At 34.0% G+C, this 19936-nt stretch overlaps 1 pseudogene; it reads left to right on the top strand.

The window, feature by feature from the left end:
- The first annotated feature begins 16906 nt into the window (after positions 1-16906).
- On the top strand, positions 16907-18026 carry LOC149528901 (GATA transcription factor 4-like; annotated as a pseudogene).
- The last annotated feature ends 1910 nt before the right edge of the window (positions 18027-19936 follow it).

The raw sequence follows: 19936 nt of genomic DNA, 5'->3' as shown, positions 1-19936 counted from the left end.
GCACAAGAAGAGCTCAGCACATAATAAATTGCACAGCACCAATGGATGCCGAGTGAGCTCGGGTCCAACTGAGAAATTATAACTTAAGAGATTTCAACGTGAATGCATTCACTATTAAAACTAGAGAGCCAAAGCTTTAAGCTTTCAACCAAACTTGTCAAATGCAATGAAGAGAGGAAGAACAATAGATTCGAGTATGCCTTCTTGCTTAGTATTTAACTTTGATTTAAAAAAATACAAGATCTGAGAGCATTCGGCTTCAACCAGAAAACCCTAAATTTACCCTAAAACTTTAAACGACTTCAATACTTCAAACTTTAAACTTGCAGCTCTAATGGCTGCATACAAAAAACACCTGGAGCAATCACTGCTTCACAGGTCGAATCCAATGAACAATAAACTTACAGAGTGAACAGAGAGAAGACATGAAACTGCAGGCACGAAATAAACAAACTCTTTTCTTTGCACTCTGACGACTGGATCTGCTGATCTTCTTCCACTGCTCTTCTCTGCAACTTCTAATCTGATCTGCTTGATCTGCTCTCCATAAATGAATGAAAGAATAACATTCCTTTTTTGTCCTATTCCATTTTCCCTCTCAACATTCAAATTTGAAATCTCACCTACCAAAATGAATGCCTGCCGTCCATGAATGCCTGCAGTGACCTGACAAGGTAGATAAGCGTGGGACTCGAGGACAACCTACAGGCGTTGATGTTTATTTCCAACACACAGTTCATGTAGTTAACAAGTTTAGGTTTGTATTCTGCTGGAAGTGTTCCTTGCTTATATTTCACCCCACAGGGATTGCATAGTGTATGACGACCCATTGGTCCACGTCTCCACTGCTGAGTCTTTTGGGTGCATTTTATGTCAGCTGCAAATGAACTCTCACGTCTGGATCCTGGTACAATTTTTCTGGGTGCCACAGTACATGCATTTCATGACTTCCTCTTCTTCAATCTTCTGATTTGTCTCAAAAATCTTGTTTGAAGATTGGGATTTTAAATTTTCGGAACTCATGAAATCTGAAAAATCTCAGACAGCATCATTACAAGAGACAGAAACGTTTGGACATTTTACCATAACTGGATTAGGGTAAACAAGGGGAAGACTCCTTGTGCCCCAATTGCTAAACGGGACTCTTGCCCTGATACTTCTTTTCTTACTTGGAGCAGTTACATCACGGATAAAAGTAGGTATATCTGCAGAACAAGAGCCGTTTGGCAGTGCCGGAATGCTACTAGAGCTTCTAAACTCTTTACAAAGTTGTTCTACGCCATGTAAATCTTTGGTTTCTTTTCCAAAAGATGGAGAAACCGGTGGGTTTGGCACGTCTCCGAGTGAAGGTTGTTCGATAAAGCTCGCAAGCCAGATAAGCGTTGCCAAATTATCACTCTGATCCACCAAAAATGCGAACCCAATATTCATTTAAACATCTCAGAAATCAAAAGTCTGCTAATTCCACAAAAGAAGGAATTCGAAAACATTTATGTATCTCCAAATATTCATTTAAACTTGAAAAGGATCTGAGAAATCAAAAGTCTGCTAATTCAACAAAAGAAAGAATTTGAAAAACATTTATGTATCTTCAAATATTCATCTAAACTCGAAAAGGATTTCAGAAATCAAAATTCTGGTAATTCAACAAAAGAAAGAATTTGAAAGCATCTCACCGCTCATAATCTGAGTCATGGAGTTGTCATCAGTATTTGCGTGATTCATTCTGTTCTCCAGTCGATCGAACTGGGTAGAAGAAACTTCCTTGCTGTTGGCTTTCATGGTTCATTGTTTATCCTCAATGATCCCTCACGAAATTCCCTCAACACAAAGTCGGTTGAGCTTGAAGAAATGATCTCAAAAATCTGATCTCTGCTAACAGTTCAATTTAAATTCTAAGGAAAACACATTACATTAGGTTTCTGTCAACTCCTATGAAATCCATCAGCACACACTTAACTTCAGAAAACAATCAGAGTTCTATCTAGAAAAATATCATAATTTTTTTTTTTTTTTACATATTCTGGATCATACAAACCAGTTATATTGCTGCCTTCACGACACCTGAACTGAAGTTATGAGAACATGACTTGTCCATTTCAGCATTTGACCTTCATTGTTCTTTAAAAAAATATAGTTAATTCTATTTGGTCATGGATATGCCCTTTAGAAAATGTATCAAATTTTAATCAAAAAAATATGAATATGTCTTTTCTATTAATTTAAATTTTTAAAGTTTTAATCAAATTTTTAGCATCTGTTCTTTATGATTTGCATAGAAAGCAATTTTTTTTGTTAGAAAGTAATGGCTGTGCTTTTGTTTCTATCTTTTGTGCATTTTTGTCAGGAGCTTATACCATGTTCTTAGGTAGGACAAAATTTGAGGACTTATTTGTTTGGTGCTTAGGCCATGTCCTAAGTTATTTCCATCTTTCATGTGTTTTTGTCAAGAGTTTACATAGTGTTCTAAGGTAGGATAAAATTTAAGGACTTATTTGTCAGGTGCTTAATGTCCTTAAGTGAGGGTTAAATTTTTCCACTTATTTGTAATAGGGTAAAATCTATGAGCTTATTTGTATTAGGATAAAATTTACAGGCTTATTTGTATTAGGATAAAATTTACACAGCTTTGTAATATTAAATTTATTTCACTTTATGACTTGATCTATGCTCTTGGAAATCTATATCCCCTTCCATTAGAAGGGGGGACCCTATACAATGCAAGTTGTCTATAGTACTGAGAACTCTTACAAATCAGTTTAAGTGTAAAAGAACCTCCCTATAATCATTAAAAAGAATAGATTGAAAAAATACCCATAATATATTAATTAAGATTGAAACCTAAAGACTATGAATGAAAACACAACCTTCTTTTTTGTAGGCAAGGATTAGGGAACATAAATAGAGCAGAGTAGTAAATCAATCATATAAAATGGTAAGTACTAAATTTATTTCATTTTGCAGTAGGCACTTTTTTCCAAGTTTTCAACCAAAAGATATCATTTCTAATAAATCACTTATAAAAGATGAATAAATATTAAATATATTTCTCTTTTAGATCCCTCTACGCATTTTAGACATGATTGATATTTAATATTTCTATATGTATGAAATATACTTTTCTTTTAGATAATTGTTAATAAAAGACATCATTTCCTATGCATGAGATCCCAAGGATGGTAACTTCAAAGGAATCATGTGTTGGAGAAGTTATCTATCATCTTGAAAATGTGTCTTCACCTCAATGAGGTGGTGGAAACTTTAACATTGAATTTGTCTATGATATTAAAAAAGTGTCTTTAACATCAAAGTTGTCTATGAAAAGTAATAGCTTGTTTTTTTTTCCATGTTTCATGCATTTTTGTCAAGAGCTTACACCTGTTCTTAGGCAGCATAAAATTTGAGGACTTATTTGTCGGGTGCTTAGGCCTTATCCTTTAGTTAGGGTAAAATTTTCCCACTTATTTATATTAGGGTTTATAGGCTTATTTGTATTAGGATAAAATTTACACGTCTTCGTATATGTCTTTACAATTACATCTTGTATGTCTTTTGTTTACCTTTACATATACTAGGGAAACATTTTTACTTTTCTAATAAAAGACATCATTATTCCCTAGTTAAGAGATATGAAGATGACATCAAAAATGATTGCATCTAGGAGAAGTTATCTATGGTCTTGGAAATTTTTCTCCCCTTCCATTAGAAGGTGGGACCATGTACAAGGTAAGTTGCCCATAGTATTAAAAACTCTTGGAAATCAGTATAAGTGCAAAAGAAGGATCTCCCTATAATCATTAAAAAATAGATTAAAAAAATTCCCCTGATATATTAATTAAGAAGATCATGAATGAAAACACAACCTTCTTTTTACTACACAAGAATTAGGGAACATAAATAGAGAATAGTAGTAAATCAGTCATATAAAATGGTAATTACTAAATGCATTTCATTTTACACTAGCCATTTTGTCCCAAGTTTTCAAATAGAAGACACCATTTCTAATAAATCATTTATACAAGATGAATAAATATTAAATGTATTTCTCTTTTAGATCCCTTTATGTATTTTTTGTTAGGTTCTCTTTCATAGAAAACATCCCTTTCTAGTAAATTAGTCATATATATTAAATGGACTTTTCTTTTATATAGTTGTACCCATTTTGCTTTACGTATTTAATAAAAGACATCATTTCGTAGGCATGAGATCCAAGAGATTGTAACTTCAAAGGAATCACGTGTTGGAGAAGTTATCTATCATCTTGAAAATGTGTCTCCACCCCCATGAGATGGTGGGAATTTTTACATCAAAATTTTCTATTATATTGCAAACCTGTTGTCACGACTCATCATATGACTTCTTTGTTTGTGCCTACATGGCGGTTAGGTGGAAACATTGTTATTTTGACTAGGTCAACTATTGTTTTTTAGACTTGATAGATTAACTCATGGATTAGATTAATCTTGTCATTTGATATGTTAACTAGACTGGAAATTAATGTTATTAAATGATTTTCTAACTTATATAAATGAAAGGTTAAGTCATCTTACGATCATGTTTATGATATTATGGAGATGTGATTTATGTTTATACTTTTATGAATGTGTATTTATTAGAGTTATGATGTTCATAAGTGATTTTTTATTATCGATTGACAGATACTGACTCCTTATGTTTGCGAGTGTTTGAATGTCTGCATGTGTCGAAGGCGAGGGTGTGGTTGAGGTAGAGAATGTTAGCCTTTCGAAAGGGGATACACGAATAATCCTTCTAGCTTACACACACCACTTAGAGTGTATTACAGATTTAGATTATGTTTTGTTTAATCTTTTATTTAAAACTCTTTTAATAATGATACTTGATCCAGCAAATGTGATGAGTGTATGTGTGAAATGATACTATCTTTTTTTTAATTTATTATTAAAAATAAATAAATAGAGGTGAGATATGTGTATGGGCAATTCCATTAATTTAAAATTAAGTCCTTATTTCTTTTATAAATATATATTTGTGCAAGGGTTTCATGAATTCTAGTTTCGAAAAATAAATAAATGTGAGAACTACTGAAAACAAAAACATAGAAAAAGGAGATTAATTTTGTTATGCAGTAAAAGGAATAGATAGACCCACGATGGAGAGCATTCAATGAAACATTTATGAAACATTTATAGCAAATAATGGAAGTAAAAATCACGGCTGGAGAACAGGGACTGCAGAAGCGGTTCTGAATTTTTTTTAAAGGAGATGGTTTTTGGGATATCCGGCAGAGGGAGAGAGACCAGCAACTAGGGGTGGAGACGGCTTTGGAGGTGCACGGGTTGAGAAGATAGGATTGGAGAGACCAGCAGTCAGCAGGTTCTTTTTCCTTGTTTCTCCATTAGCAAATTCTTTAACTTGCTGTGTGCTACTTTGTTGGGCAGTGTATTCATTTATTGGTTTTATTTTTCTAATCTGTGGGTGTTTGAGAAATTGGCTGAGCATGTAATAGGGTTTATGTAATGTTTTCTTTCAACCGTCTTCAATACATGCTCTCGCTGATTGCCAAACTCTTGGGAAGATTTTATTCTTTTACCACACTTGTATGAACCTTAGTGCGATGTCAAGCAAATCTCCTACGATCTGTAAGGATCTTATTTTATAATTCTTCTTATAGATTTGAATGTTTTCATTTTGATTGCTGAAATGAGTTGTTATTTCTATGTTTAATTCAGGTATTGAATGGCCTTTTTGATGATAGGGAAAAAAAAAAACGCATAATGACCTCTAGAAAGTATTAACAATAAAACCCTGTGTACCCAAAATTAGTAAAAAGGGGTTTTTGTCCATGAACACCTCAGAATACTGAGAACATCTGTTGTACCTGTTTCTTCATACACATGTGCTGTTGAGTTAAACTTAGACTACTAATTTGTGTTCTCTTGCTGATATAAAACCATGTTGAGAACATATTTTTACATATTGCTTGTGAACAGCCTTTTCTTTTACATTTTGGACAAATAAACTTGGAAAGGGAGAGCAGAATTTCACTAGTAGAATTGCTATGAAAACTCCAGATTTCTTCAATTCTTAGAAAATTTCTCTATAAGCTCTTGAGTCAGTCAATATATGCTTGAACACAATTACTCTATGAATATTTATTCATTGTTCGGATTTTTTTTTTTAACCATCTGTTGGAAATCAGAAACTCAAAGTTGTATATGTTGATGTGTGATTTCATCATTGTCTACTGTCAGGTTAAACGTTTGTTAGAATAATATCCCAGTAGATGGGTGTGCACAACTTGAATAATATCATCATTCAACAATAGAGCGTTGTGTTGATTATAACTTAGAAATAGAATGCTATTATACTGTTAAATATGAATTCTTAAATAAGATATTAACTTGCTGGTTAGAAATTTTTAGAAAGAATGTTTTTATTACTGAATAAGAAGTTAAATTAAATTGGATATTCATTAGTTCGTGCTGAATATATTCTTGTATACTTATTTTATTCATAAGTGCTGATTAGTTTCATTGAACAATGGATAACTTCACTCCATGAGTAATTAAAAGATTGTATATCCTTGCAGAGTAGTAATCGAACTTAATAGAGTAAAACTTTGTTATTCTATTATTTTAGTCTATGAGTTCCAAGATATTAGATTTAGTCTCCGCATAGATTTAGCAATGGAAAGTACTTAAGCATAGCTTACCATCATTATGAAGATGACTGAATAAGCTTATATTCCAACTTCATGTTAGAACTCAACTAGTTGATCAGCAAAGTATACTGTTTTGAATGAGTAAATACAGAGATAGATAGCTGATGATAGCTAATAGACTGAGTATTGTTGTTAAAAATTTCTTATGGAAGGGTGTAATCTGTTATTGGGAGGGTGTGGATGGATGCATACTGTGTTTGCTTCTCTCAACTTACCTGTGAAGTGTTGCGTGGTAGGATTCATTATGTTTTGACTCTCCATGCATCATGTTGACAAATTTTGTGCTTGGCCAAGCCATCTATTATTATTTCAGTTGAAATACTGTTAATTCTGACATGGTGTATGGGTAGATATGCTAATAAATATGTTCTCTTATTTTCTGCATATGTGATGATATGTAGAATGTTATTTTATTTCCCTATCATATTTCTGTGATTACGCTACTTAGCACATGGATGTTTGTAGTAAGTTTCACAGCTACACTGGATCCATCTGATCCGTCTTGTTCCGAGAAGCTAACTTTTTCGAGCTAGGGTCAAGGAGTTCTTCATGTCAGGAAGAACCCCAGGAAAGAAATTGCTTCATGGTTGGCATGGTAAAAGCACATGGGCCACACCTCCATTTCAGATAGAAGATAGACGTTGTTTTTCAGTTAAGGATCAGATCACTTAGAAGTAGGGCAGCGAACACTTGGAAGCTGTAAATGCCTACTAATTGATCACTCATCCTTTCTAAAATGATGTATATGCATCTTTTGTAATGTACCTATGTACCATCTTCAGTTACGTTGACATTTCTTTGAATGTTTATAATGAAGTCTTATCTTTTGTGCATAAATAATTCCAACAACATTGTTATTGGAGTTGTAATGAACTTTGTAATCTATATTAGTTGACCAAATGAAATGTCACTACTTTTAACTCCATTGCTGATGTGTATCCTTCTTTTTCTAAATTTCTCATTTTTTTGGATGATTTGGCATAAAGTTGTAAGAGTCAATTTTTACATTTGGTATCAGAGCCTAAGGTTTAAAACCTAGGCCTTGGGGCTACTATGCTAATTAGCGCAAATGTGTGCGGGTGTTTGAATTATCACCATGGCCACAAGAGCTAACTGTAGAGGTGAATCCAATAATGGTCCATGAGATGATGAACCCAATCAGAGACTTGATCAGATTGTGGCACTCCTGACTCAATAAGGGGCATTGTTGCAACAACAAGGACAAAGGATGGATACCTTGGAACAGAATGTTCGAGGTAGAGATGTTGATGAGGAGGCAAGGAAGCACGAAGAGGATCAATGGTTAGAAGCCCTATATCAGTAGGAAGAGGAACGGAGGAAGAAACTTGAGGATGACCAGTTGGTTGAGGCACTTAGGAGGTCAAAGGAAGAGTAGAAGGTGGAAGCTAATCGACAAATGGCTATGAATAACCTAGATTAGGTACAGATTGTAGCTGATTTAAGCAAGGACCTCAAGAAGGTCACACCACCCACTTTTTATGGTAGAGCTTCTAGAGAAGATGTTGAAGCATGGATTACAAGCATGGAAAAGTATTTTCTAGTGCGAAACTATACATGGAAGTCTCGAGCAATTTGGGTTACTTTTTAGCTCATGAGTGAGGCAGGTACTTGGTGGGAGAATGTCATGACAGAAAAGAAATTTCAGCATGGAGAGGTAACTTGGGAAGAATTTCTTCAACATTTTCGCAAGCGGTGGTTACCACAACTCTACTATGATAAGAAATCAGTAGAATTTTATAAATTGGTCCAAGGGAACATGAATGTCACATAGTATCATGAGCGCTTTTGTCATTTGGTGAAGTATGTTCCGCAGTATCAACATGATGAACTATTTAAAACTTAAAAATTTGTGATGGGTTTGAAACCTAAGATTTATAGTGAGGTTGAGATGCAGGAACCTGAAATGATGGACTTTGCACTATGTAAAGCTCTTAAGCAAGAGCAAAAATTGAAGGATGCAACCTCATCTAAAACCATCAACTAGAATTATAAGAGGAAGTTCCAGGGTAATAGAGGGTATCAAGATAACAACGGGTACTAGGATGATAGGTATAAAGGAAATGGGAAGAAACAACAGATCAGAAATATGGAAAAAGGGAATTAGAATGGTAATAGGAACCAGAATAACAAAAACAATAGGAATGGAAATGAGAAACATGGAAGGAACTAGAATAATAGGAATGATCATAACAAAAACGATGATAGGAAGGGTCCTAGAACTGGATGCTTTGTCTATGGTGGTAATCACTTTGCTACTAAATGCCCACAACGATCTGATAGGAAGGAAATTCCATCACAACATCATATTCATGCTACAATTGATCATCGACAAGAAGATTTTCAAGGTACACCTATTCAACTAATTGGTACACTTTTTGGTATTACTGTTTCTATTCTAATTGATACTGGTGCTACTGAATGTTTTGTAGATCCTAAAGTAGTAGCTAGATTACCTATTAGAGCTAGTTTTATGGCTAAACCATGGACTGTAGAGTATGATAATAGGGCTAAGCGACAGGTAGGGCAATGTCTTTTCTGCAGTGAGTTGGAACTTTCCAATTTCCGTATAGACGTCAATCTTTATGTCACTCTTTTACATTCTTATGATGTCATCTTGGGCATTAACTGGTTAAGTGAACATAAGCCTTAGTATATTGTAAGGATAAGGTAATTGAATGTTGCAATGACACAAGGCACTCAGTGATACTGAATGGTGTCAAAAGACCAATTGAGCTAAGACACATCTCTGCTATGCAATTAAAGAAAGAAAGGAGAAAGGGGTGTTAGTTGCAAGTGGCATTTGTTAAGGATTTGGAAGAAGAAACCCCACCCCGTTTAGAGGATTATGCAATTTTAAAGGAATTTAGTGATGTGTTTCCAGATGATTTGCCAGAACTACCTCCACAAAGGGAGTTCAATTTTTCTATTGATTTGATACCAAGGGCTGAACCTCAATCAAGGGTTCCTTACCGCATGACTTCCACTAAGATGTATGAGTTAAACACTCAATTATAGGAACTCTTAGACAAGGGTTTTATTAGACCAAGTGTATCACCTTGGGGAGCACATGTATTTTTTGTCAAAAAGAAGGATGGTACCTTAAGACTATGCATTGATTACCATATGCTAAATAAGGTTACCATAAATAATCAGTATCCTTTACCCCGTATTGATGAATTTTTTGATCAAATGAAAGGGACTACCGTCTTCTCAAAGATAGATCTAAGATCCGGATATCATCAACTTCAGATTAAGGAGGTAGATATATCCAAAACAACATTTAGGACAAGGTACAGGCATTATGAATTTGTAGTCTTACCTTTTGGACTAACGAATGCCCCTACGGCTTTCATGAACCTGATGAACAGTGTGTTTTGGGATTGTCTTGATAAGTTTGTAGAAATTTTCATTGATGACATTTTGATATATTCTAAGACTATGGAGGAACATGAAGAGCACTTGCGTATAGTTTTGCAATGCCTTAGAGAGAAGAAACTTTTTGGAAAACTCTCAAAGTGTTCATTTTTTCGAAAGGAGATTCATTATTTGGGACACATCTTATCAGTAGATGGTATTGCAGTGGATCCAGCAAAGATTAGAGCCATTCTTGAATGGCCAGTACCTTAGAACATTAGAGAGGTACGAAGTTTTATGGGGTTGGCAGGTTATTACAGGAAGTTCGTGGAAGGGTTCTCAAAAATTGCAGCATATATCACTTCCTTGCAGTGAAAGGGAAAATGGTATGAGTGGACTGAAGCACGTGAGAGAGCATTTCAGTTGCTGAAGCAAAAGCCTACATCCATTCCTATATTAGTGATTCCAAATCCAAATGGACATTTTGTGGTTATGATAGATGCTTCAAGGGATGGATTGGGAGGTGTACTTATGCAAGATGGTAAGGTAGTCGCCTATGAGTCCAGGAAGCTTAAACAGTATGAGGTAAACTATGCACCACATGATCTCGAATTGACTGCAATAGTACATGCCTTGTAAATGTGGCGGCATTACTTATTAGGGAAACCCTTTGAGTTAAAAACTAATCACATGGGGTTGAGGTACATATTTGCTCAACCAAATCTTAATGCCAGACAGAGGCGATGGCTCGAGTCTCTTAGTGAGTATAATTTTGGCATTGAGTACATAAAAGGGAAGGAGAATAGAGTGGCAGATGTACTGAGTCGTAGATGACATATCACCTCTATTACTACTTCTAGAACTCGCTTGAGGGAGTACATTCTTTAGTATCTTCCTGGAGATACTCACTATGATTGGGTGAAATCAGTTTTGGATGTTGATTCTTTAGATTCTCGGTTTGAGGATTATTCTTTTGATGATGATGGATTACTTAGATACCAGAACAAGATATATGTTCCTAATCATGAAGGGTTGCGAAGGGTGGTTCTTGAGGAGATGCATTGCACTCCATTTTCAAGGCACCCTGGGGTAAAAAAGATGATGGCTGATTTGAGACTATTATATTTTTGGCCGGGACTAAAACAAGATGTGGTAGAATATGTGGCCTAGTGTTTGGAATGTTAGCATGTCAAGGCTAAACATGTCCATCTGACAGGACTTTTGTACCCACATGGGATTCCGTAATATAAATGACAAGTTATCAGTATGAACTTTGTGCAAGGTTTACACATGATGCGATGCAAGCATGATGTTATCTTGGTCATAGTCGATAAATTAACTAAAGTCACCCACTTTATTCCTGGTAGTTTGAAAGGTGGTTCTCCGGTATTAGCAAGGAAATTTGTGCAGGAAATATTTCGGTTACATGGTATTCTAGAAACCGTTATTTTAGATAGGGACACTCATATGACTTCTCGGTTTTGGACTACTTTGAACTTTGCTTTGGGTATGCAGTTGAACTTCAACACTGCCTATCACCCAGAGATAGATGGTCAAACCGAACGAGTTAATCAAGTGTTAGAGGATTTATTATGGATGTATTGCATGGATCAGCAGTACAAGTGGGAGGAGTATTTTCCATTAGTGAATTTTTCTTATAATAACTCCTATTATTCATCTTTGGGCATGGCACCTTTTGAAGCCATTTATGGACGTAAGTATCACACTCCTATTAGCTGGGATAAGATAGAAAATCGGATTATAGTAGGCCCAAATATGTTAAAGGAAATGGAGGATCAGATGGTCTTGATCCGTAGTTGGCTAAAGGAAGCAGTTGATCGGGAGAAGAGTTACGCTGACAAGAAACACACTTTTAGGCAATTTTAGATTGGGGATAAAGTGTTTTTGAGAGTCAGACCGCAAAAAAGTTCCATCTCATTCGGCAAGAGTTCAAAGCTTGCACCGAGATTTGTAGGCCCTTTTGAGATGTTGGAGGTTATTAACCCAGTTGCTTATTAGCTTTCTCTGCTATGCACACTTGCCCATATTCATAATGTTTTCCATGTATCTCTTCTTAAGGCATATCACCCCGACATGTCTCATGTGCTTGACTAGCATGCGTTGCAGGTTCAGGAACTGGGAGTGGTGGTAGTTCAGCCCACCAGACTCGGTGAGCAGCATACCATCTGGGTATGAGATCGAGATGTCCTCTAGTACAAGGTCCAGTGGGATCAATTTGGTGAGGATAGTGCCACTTGAGAGGATGCAAATGACTTACAACAGTCTTATCTATTTTGAGTAGCATGTTTACTGTTTATCTAGACTTTAGTTGAACACTGTTATTTTTTATTTTGATTGACATTGGGACGATGCCTTTTCCTAGAGGGGAAGGATGTCATGACTCGTCATATGACTTCTTTGTTTGTGCCTACAAGGCGATTAGGTGGAAACCTTGTTATTTTGACTAGGTCAACTATTTTTTTTAGACTTGATAGATTAACTCATGGATTAGATTAATCTTGTCATTTGATATGTTAACTAGACTGGAAATTAATGTTATTAAATGATTTTCTAACTTATGTTAAATGAAAGGTTAAGTCATCTTACGATCATCTTTATGATATTATGGAGATGTGGTTTATATTTATACTTTTATGAATGTGTATTTATTATAGTTATGATGTTCATAAGTGATGTTTTATTATTGACTGACGAATATTGATTCCTTATGTTTGCGAGTGTTTGAGTGTCTGTAGGTGTCAAAGGCGAGGGTGTGGTTGAGGTAGAGAATTTTAGCCTTTTGGAAGGGGACAGATGGATAATCCTTGCAGCTTACACACACCACTTAGAGTGTATTACAGATTTAGATTAAATTTTGTTTAATTTTTTATTTAAAACTCTTTTAATAATGATACTTGATCCGGCTAATGTGATGAGTGTATGTGTGAATAGATACTATCTTTATTTTAATTTATTATTAAAAATAAATAAATAGAGGTGAGATATGTGTATGGGCAATTCCATTAATTTAAAGTTAAGTCCTTATTTCTTTTATAAATATATATTTGTGCAAGGGTTTCATGAATTCTAGTTTTGAAAAAGATAAATAAAGGTGAGAATTACGGAAAACAAAAACATAGAAAAAGGAGATTAATTTTGTTATGCATTAAAAGGAATAGATAGACCCACAATGGAGGGCATTCAATGAAACATTTATAGCAAATAATGGAAGTAAAATTCATGGCTGGAGAACAGGGACTGTAGAATCGGTTCTGGAATTTCTTTAAAGGAGATGGTTTTTGGGATATCCGGCAGAGGGAGAGAGACCAGCAACCAGGGGTGGAGACGGCTTTGGAGGTGCATGGGTTGAGAAGCTAGGATTGGAGAAACCAGCGGTCAGCAGGTTCTTTTTCCTCGTTTCTCCATTAGCAAATTCTTTAACTTGCTGTGTGTTACTTTGTTGGGCAGTGTGTTCATTTATTGGTTTTATTTTTCTGATCTGTGAGTGTTTGAGAAATTGGCTGAGCATGTAATAGGGTTTATGTAATGTTTTTTTTTTCAACTGTCTTCAATACATGCTCTCGCTGATTGCCAAACTCTTGGTAAGATTTTGTTCTTTTACCACACTTCTATGAACCTTAGTGCGATGTCAAGCAAATCTCCTACGATCTGTACGGATCTTATTTTATAATTCTTCTTATAGATTTGAATGTTTTCATTTTGATTGCTGAAATGAGTTGTTATTTCTATGTTTAATTCAGGTATTGAATGGCCTTTTTGATGATAGGAAAAAAAAAAAACACATAATGACCTCTAGAAAGTATTAACAATAAAACCCTGTGTACCCAAAATTAGTAAAAAGGGGTTTTTCTCCATTAACACCTCAGAATACTGAGAACATCTGCTTTAACTATTTCTTCATACACATGTGCTGTTGAGTTAAACTTAGACTACTAATTTGTGTTCTCTTGCTGATATAAAACCATGTTGAGAACAGATTTTTACATATTGCTTGTGAACAGCCTTTTCTTTTACATTTTGGACAATTAAACTTGGAAAGGGAGAGCAGAATTTCACTAGTAGAATTGCTATGAAAACTTGAGTTATGTGATGATTCGTATTATGATGATTTAAAACAATTAAATACAGTTAGAAAAGCATGGTTGCGTTGAGTGTTATATGTAGCTGAATTCACATTTAGTAAAGTATCGAAAGTTATATGTTTTCTCCACGAAAGAACTCTTAAATTTTGTCCTAAACACCATGTACATAATGCATCTCGTAAACTCCAGATTTCTTCAATTCTTAGAAAATTTCTCTATAAGCTCTTGAGTCAGTCAATATATGCTTGAACACAATTACTCTACGAATATTTAGTCATTGTTCTGAATTTTTTTTTAACCATCTGTTGGAAATGAGAAATTCAAAGTTATATATGTTGATGTGTGATTTCATCATTGTCTAGTGTCAGGTTAAATGTTTGTTAGAATAATATCCCAGTAGATGGGTGTGCACAACTTGAATTATATCATCATTCAACAATAGAGCGTTGTGCTGATTATAACTTAGAAATAAAATGCTATTATACTGTTAAATACGAATTGTTAAATAAGATATTAACTTGCTGGTTAGAAATTTTTGGAAAGAATGTTTTTATTACTGAATAAGAAGTTAAATTAAATTGGATATTCATTAGTGTGTGCTGAATATATTCTTGTATACTTATTTTATTCATAAGTGCTGATTAGTTTCATTGAACAATGGATAACTTCACTCAATGAGTAATTAAAAGATTGTATATCCTTGCAGAGTAGCAATCGAACTTAATAGAGTAAAACTTTGTTATTCTATTATTTCAGTCTATGAGTTCAAGGATATTAGATTTAGTCTACGCATAGATTTAGTAATGGAAAGTACTTAAGCATATCTTACCATCATTATGAAGACAACTGAATAAGCTTATATTCCAACTTCATGTTAGAACTCAATTAGTTGATCAGCAAAGTATACTGTTTTGAATGAGTAAATACAGAGATAGCTGATGATAGTTAATAGACTGAGTATTGTTGTTAAAAATTCCTTATGGAAGGGTGTAATCTGGTATTGCGAAGGTGGGGATGGATGCATACGTTGTTTGTTTCTCTCAAACTGTCAAGTGTTGCGTGGTAGGATTCGTTATGTTTTGATTCTCCATGCATCATGTTGACAAATTTTGTGCTTGGCTAAGCCATCTATTATTATTTCAGTTGAAATACTGTTAATTCTGACATGGCGTATGGGCAGATATGCTGATAAATATGTTCTCTTACTTTCCGCATATGTGATGATATGTAGAATGTTATTTTATTTCTCTACCATATTTCTGTGATTAGGCTACTTAGCACATGGATGTTTGTAGTAAGTTTCACAGCTGCACTGGATCCATCCGATCCATCTTGTTCTGGGAAGCTAACCTTCTCGAGCTAGGGTTGGGGAGTTCTTCATGTTAGGAAGAACCCCGGGGAAGAAATTACTTCATGGTTGGCATGGTGAAAGGGCCTGGGCCACAACCCCGTTTCAGATAGAAGATAGACATCGTTTTCCGGTTAAGGATCAGATCTCTCAGAAGTAGGGCAGCGAACACTTGGAAGCTGTAAATGTCTATTGGCTGATCACTCATCCTTTCTAAATGATATATATGCATCTTTTGTAATGTACCTATGTACCATCTTCAGTTATGTCGACATTTCTTTGAATGGTTATAATGAAGTCTTATCTTTTGTGCATAAATACTTCCAACAACATTGTTATTGGAGTTGTAATGAACTTTGTAATCTATATCAGTTGACCAAATGAAATGTTGCTACTTTTAACACCATTGCTGATGTGTTTCCTTCTTTTTCCGTTTTTCTCATTTTTTTGGATGATTTGGCATAAAGTTGTAAGAGTTGGTTTTTACACCTGTCTCCATCTGACACCAGTTGAAGAGTAAAAAGACAATCTCCTTATAATCACAAAATAAAAAACTGAAACATAAAAATTGTAAATGAGAAACACAACCTCCTTACCGCTACACAAGGATTAGGGAACATCAATTGACATAAGGCTAAAGTCATCCCACACCAGAACTTTACTTCTCACTGTTGCTGAGTTGACTATCCATCAGGATTGCACAAAAATTCCAGAAGTTTTGTTGTAATTGCAGGATGCAAGGCTTGAATTGTAGGACTCCATTGCATTGTATGAGAAGGAACCGAGAAGACCCTTAGTTTTGTATCAAAAAGTTGGCTTCTCCATCTTTTTATATTGAGGAATTTCTTGCAAACAGGAAAACAGCCTGGTAGTTAAATGCTATACAACGAAGCTTTCCAACAGAGTAGCTCTTCCAATCCCGACCTTTAGAGTTTGCTGGTACATTGTAGTTGAGATATAGGGTAGGTAGAGGTATGATCCTTTCTGAAGCTTTTTTTCGTTTCTTTTCTTTTTCTATTTTAGTCAAACATATTTCATTAATGGAATCTTAATGATACATTTGAAGGTTAAACATGTGCATGGCAATAAAATGAACTAGCAAGAGAATAAGCATTTTACTAGGGTTTGTGTAACTCCTTGTAACAAAATAGTCTGATGACTCTCTCCACTAAATATATTGGTTACCTTGATATGTCCTACCAAGGTCATTTTCCATAGTATACACTGTTGGGTACTTAGTAAATGGCCTGATGTAACACACCATTAAGTTGAAACAGTTATTTATACACAATTTTTGATTTTGAAAACATGTCGGGGATATATTTTCTTAACCTGATATGACATACCCATTGTAGGGTATAGCAGGTTTTGGATAACATGGATGATGACATGGCTGATATCTTTAATAGCGTTGATGACCTGCTGCACATTAGCGATGAAGAACCTATTGATGGCTACAATTTTGGGGACATTTTCATTCCTGTGAGTGCCTTTCTAGTGATTCTATTAATTTAACAACGAAAAGGCTATCCATTTTCTCTATTATAAATAATATTTGATGTCTCAGAGCATATCAGTTTGTTTTTCGTTAGTGTTTCTGATTACAATTTATGGTCTAGCATGAATTTAGACCGTGTTAGTTTGTTTTTCATTAACGTTTCTTATTACAATCTATGGTCCTATCATTGTTTCCATTCAGCTCTATACCATCCTGATGATAGATAACCATATATGATCCTAAATATTATTGCATAAGAGTAACTAAATGTGAAATAATCTCAGACATGGCTTTTCTCTTTGTTTTTGGCATAGTTAGAACCGGTACCCCTTCTCACTGGAGACTGTTTCTTTGACCTTGAGGAGGAGAACCAGAGCATATAACTTCTGATTCCAAAAACAAAGTGGAAGAAGAACAAGGTACAGAAAATAACTCTGAAAATACCATAAGTTCTACTATGAGCTCAGTCTCAAGTAATAGTTCCTGCAGTGGGGAAAGATCTTTTCTTTGTACTCCAGGAAGGACAATACCAGGAAAGCCATGGAGCAAAATGTCAAGGCTTTCATTTTCAAGGTGGGCTTCTAAACCCATTCTCCTATTGCTTCTTCTGTCAGTGAGAATGGCAGTGGGTATTCTACACTGCCCTTTTCTCCTATTCATGCTGCTTCAATGGAACCAAACAGGTTACTTTTCTTGTGAGCAAGTAGAATGCCGGTCCTCACCGAAATTCAGTGCAGCAAAGAATGCGATTAAAAGGACATAAATGGGGTCAGAAAATGCACGCATTGTGGTGTGACTAAAACTCCACAATGGAGATGTGGGCCACTGGGTACTGAAACACCGTGCAATGTCTGTGGTGTGACACACAAGACTGGTGGACTTTTACCAGAATACAGGCCTTCTGCAAGCCCTACATTTTCACCTGGTAAACACTCTAATTCCCACAGCAAGGTGTTACAGATAAGGGGTCGAAAATGTTTCACAGGACAGAAAATGTAATTTATTTGTTAGGGGAATAAACGTTCCATTTTTTCCAAGGTGGTGTTAGAGATGGGGTCTGTAGGGTAAATATAAGTATTAAGGGAATAAACAGTCAAATTCTTATAATGAGGTGTTGTAGGGAAGGTTTCCAAAATACTTGATGGAGTGATAATAGTCGTTTTATATTAAGTTAATTTAAGTTCTTATTTTGGGGATTGTACATAAGGTTTTGCTATTAGAAAGAGAAGCATCAACTGTTGCAATGCAGTCGATATAGGTCAATGTTTATGGAGTGATAATATTATATGTAAGAGAACTTATATTTGTGATGTGTGAGAGATGAGGTCAGTACATTAAATGAAATTTGTCAGGAAATGAGTATTCATATTTACCTTTCCATTAGTGTTGGAGAGAGAGAGTGTTTGGTGTTGGAGAGATAGAGTGTTTGAAAGAAAATAAATTTATTTTCTTGATCTTTATTATTATTAGTCCTTGCATGTAGGCTATGTACTATTAATAATATCACTTTTTGAATAGATATTCTTAATGAGTTCTTAAATATAAAAATTCTAACCAATCTCTAGGAATTAACTTCCTTTTAACTATAGTTAAAGAAAAAATTTTAAATAGGAAAAAACTAACAATTTTAATAGTAAATTTTTAACTACAGTTATTTTAAATAATTTTTTTATTCAATTGTATAATCAGATGTAAAGAATATTAGATTTATTATTATTATATATTTAAAATATTTCTTATAGTATATTTATATATTTTTAAAAAGCTTTCTATTCTTTGGAACAGGCATTTTATTAGTTTTTATTTTATTTTATTTTAAGTGTAGATTTTATTAATTTTTTTCTTTACTTATTATAAATTATTGATATTATATATTATTTAGATTAATTTAGATTTATAATTATATAATTTAATAATAATATAAAATGTTAATAAAATAATAATAAAATGAGGCAAGAGCTTACAACACAATGGTAAATTGCAAGCCTATTATCAAGAGGTCTTGGATTTGAATCCAATTACAAATTAATAAATAATAATAATAATTAATAAAAATTACATAATAATTAATCTTGGCTTCGGCCTCTTATTGATCCAAAAAAATAAAAAATAAAGACAATTAAATAATATAAAAATAGATCCATCCTTTTATTTCTAATGTAACATTATTTTTAAATATTAAATAAACTATTAAACTTATATTTAATTTTAATAGAACTATAAATTAATTAAAGACTATGTTGTTGTTTTATATTTATTATTTTATTATAATAGGGAAAGTACTTAGCCACTACATGGCACTTGTTTTTTTTTTATGTCTACAAGTATGATTTGTAGTATAGTTAGAGGTAGTTCTATATTATTATAAATAATTTTCATAAATTCTTTGGTATAGTCAACCAAATCTGAGACTACCTTTCTTTATTTCTTTAATAATCAGTATTATTTTTTGTATTGAGCAACGCACATAAAGTTACAAGAGAAGGCTATCAGAGGTAATTCAAAATATTAGCAGAATCACCAAAAGCCTCAATTATAAGATTGCAAAACATGAATGAGTGAGACACCTTCAAGATATTATTATAATTTCTAAGTATATTATCTAGGTAAAGTTTCATAACATGATCTCTAATTTATTGAAGTTGATATATTACCTTTACATTTCCTTGCATAAGACTTGTGTATAAGAGAAAAGAGACACCACCTATCAAAATATGTTAAAGTTTGAGAGCACCAAGTACCTAGTAATTCTTATAAGGAAATATAGCATGAGTCTATTATTTAGCTGAAATGTCATGAATTGATCCTTGATTTACTGAAGCTGGTCTCTTACCTTCACATTTTTTTTAGCATGAGACTTAAGTTTGAGAGAAAATAAAAGTCACCTATAAGAACATGTCTGGAGATGA

This window comes from Cupressus sempervirens, chromosome 11 (genome assembly GCF_028749045.1).
Source record: "Cupressus sempervirens isolate cs-2001-9-10 chromosome 11, ASM2874904v1, whole genome shotgun sequence".
NCBI classification, from domain to species: domain Eukaryota; kingdom Viridiplantae; phylum Streptophyta; class Pinopsida; order Cupressales; family Cupressaceae; genus Cupressus; species Cupressus sempervirens.
This window is presented reverse-complemented; position numbering and strand designations above follow the sequence as displayed.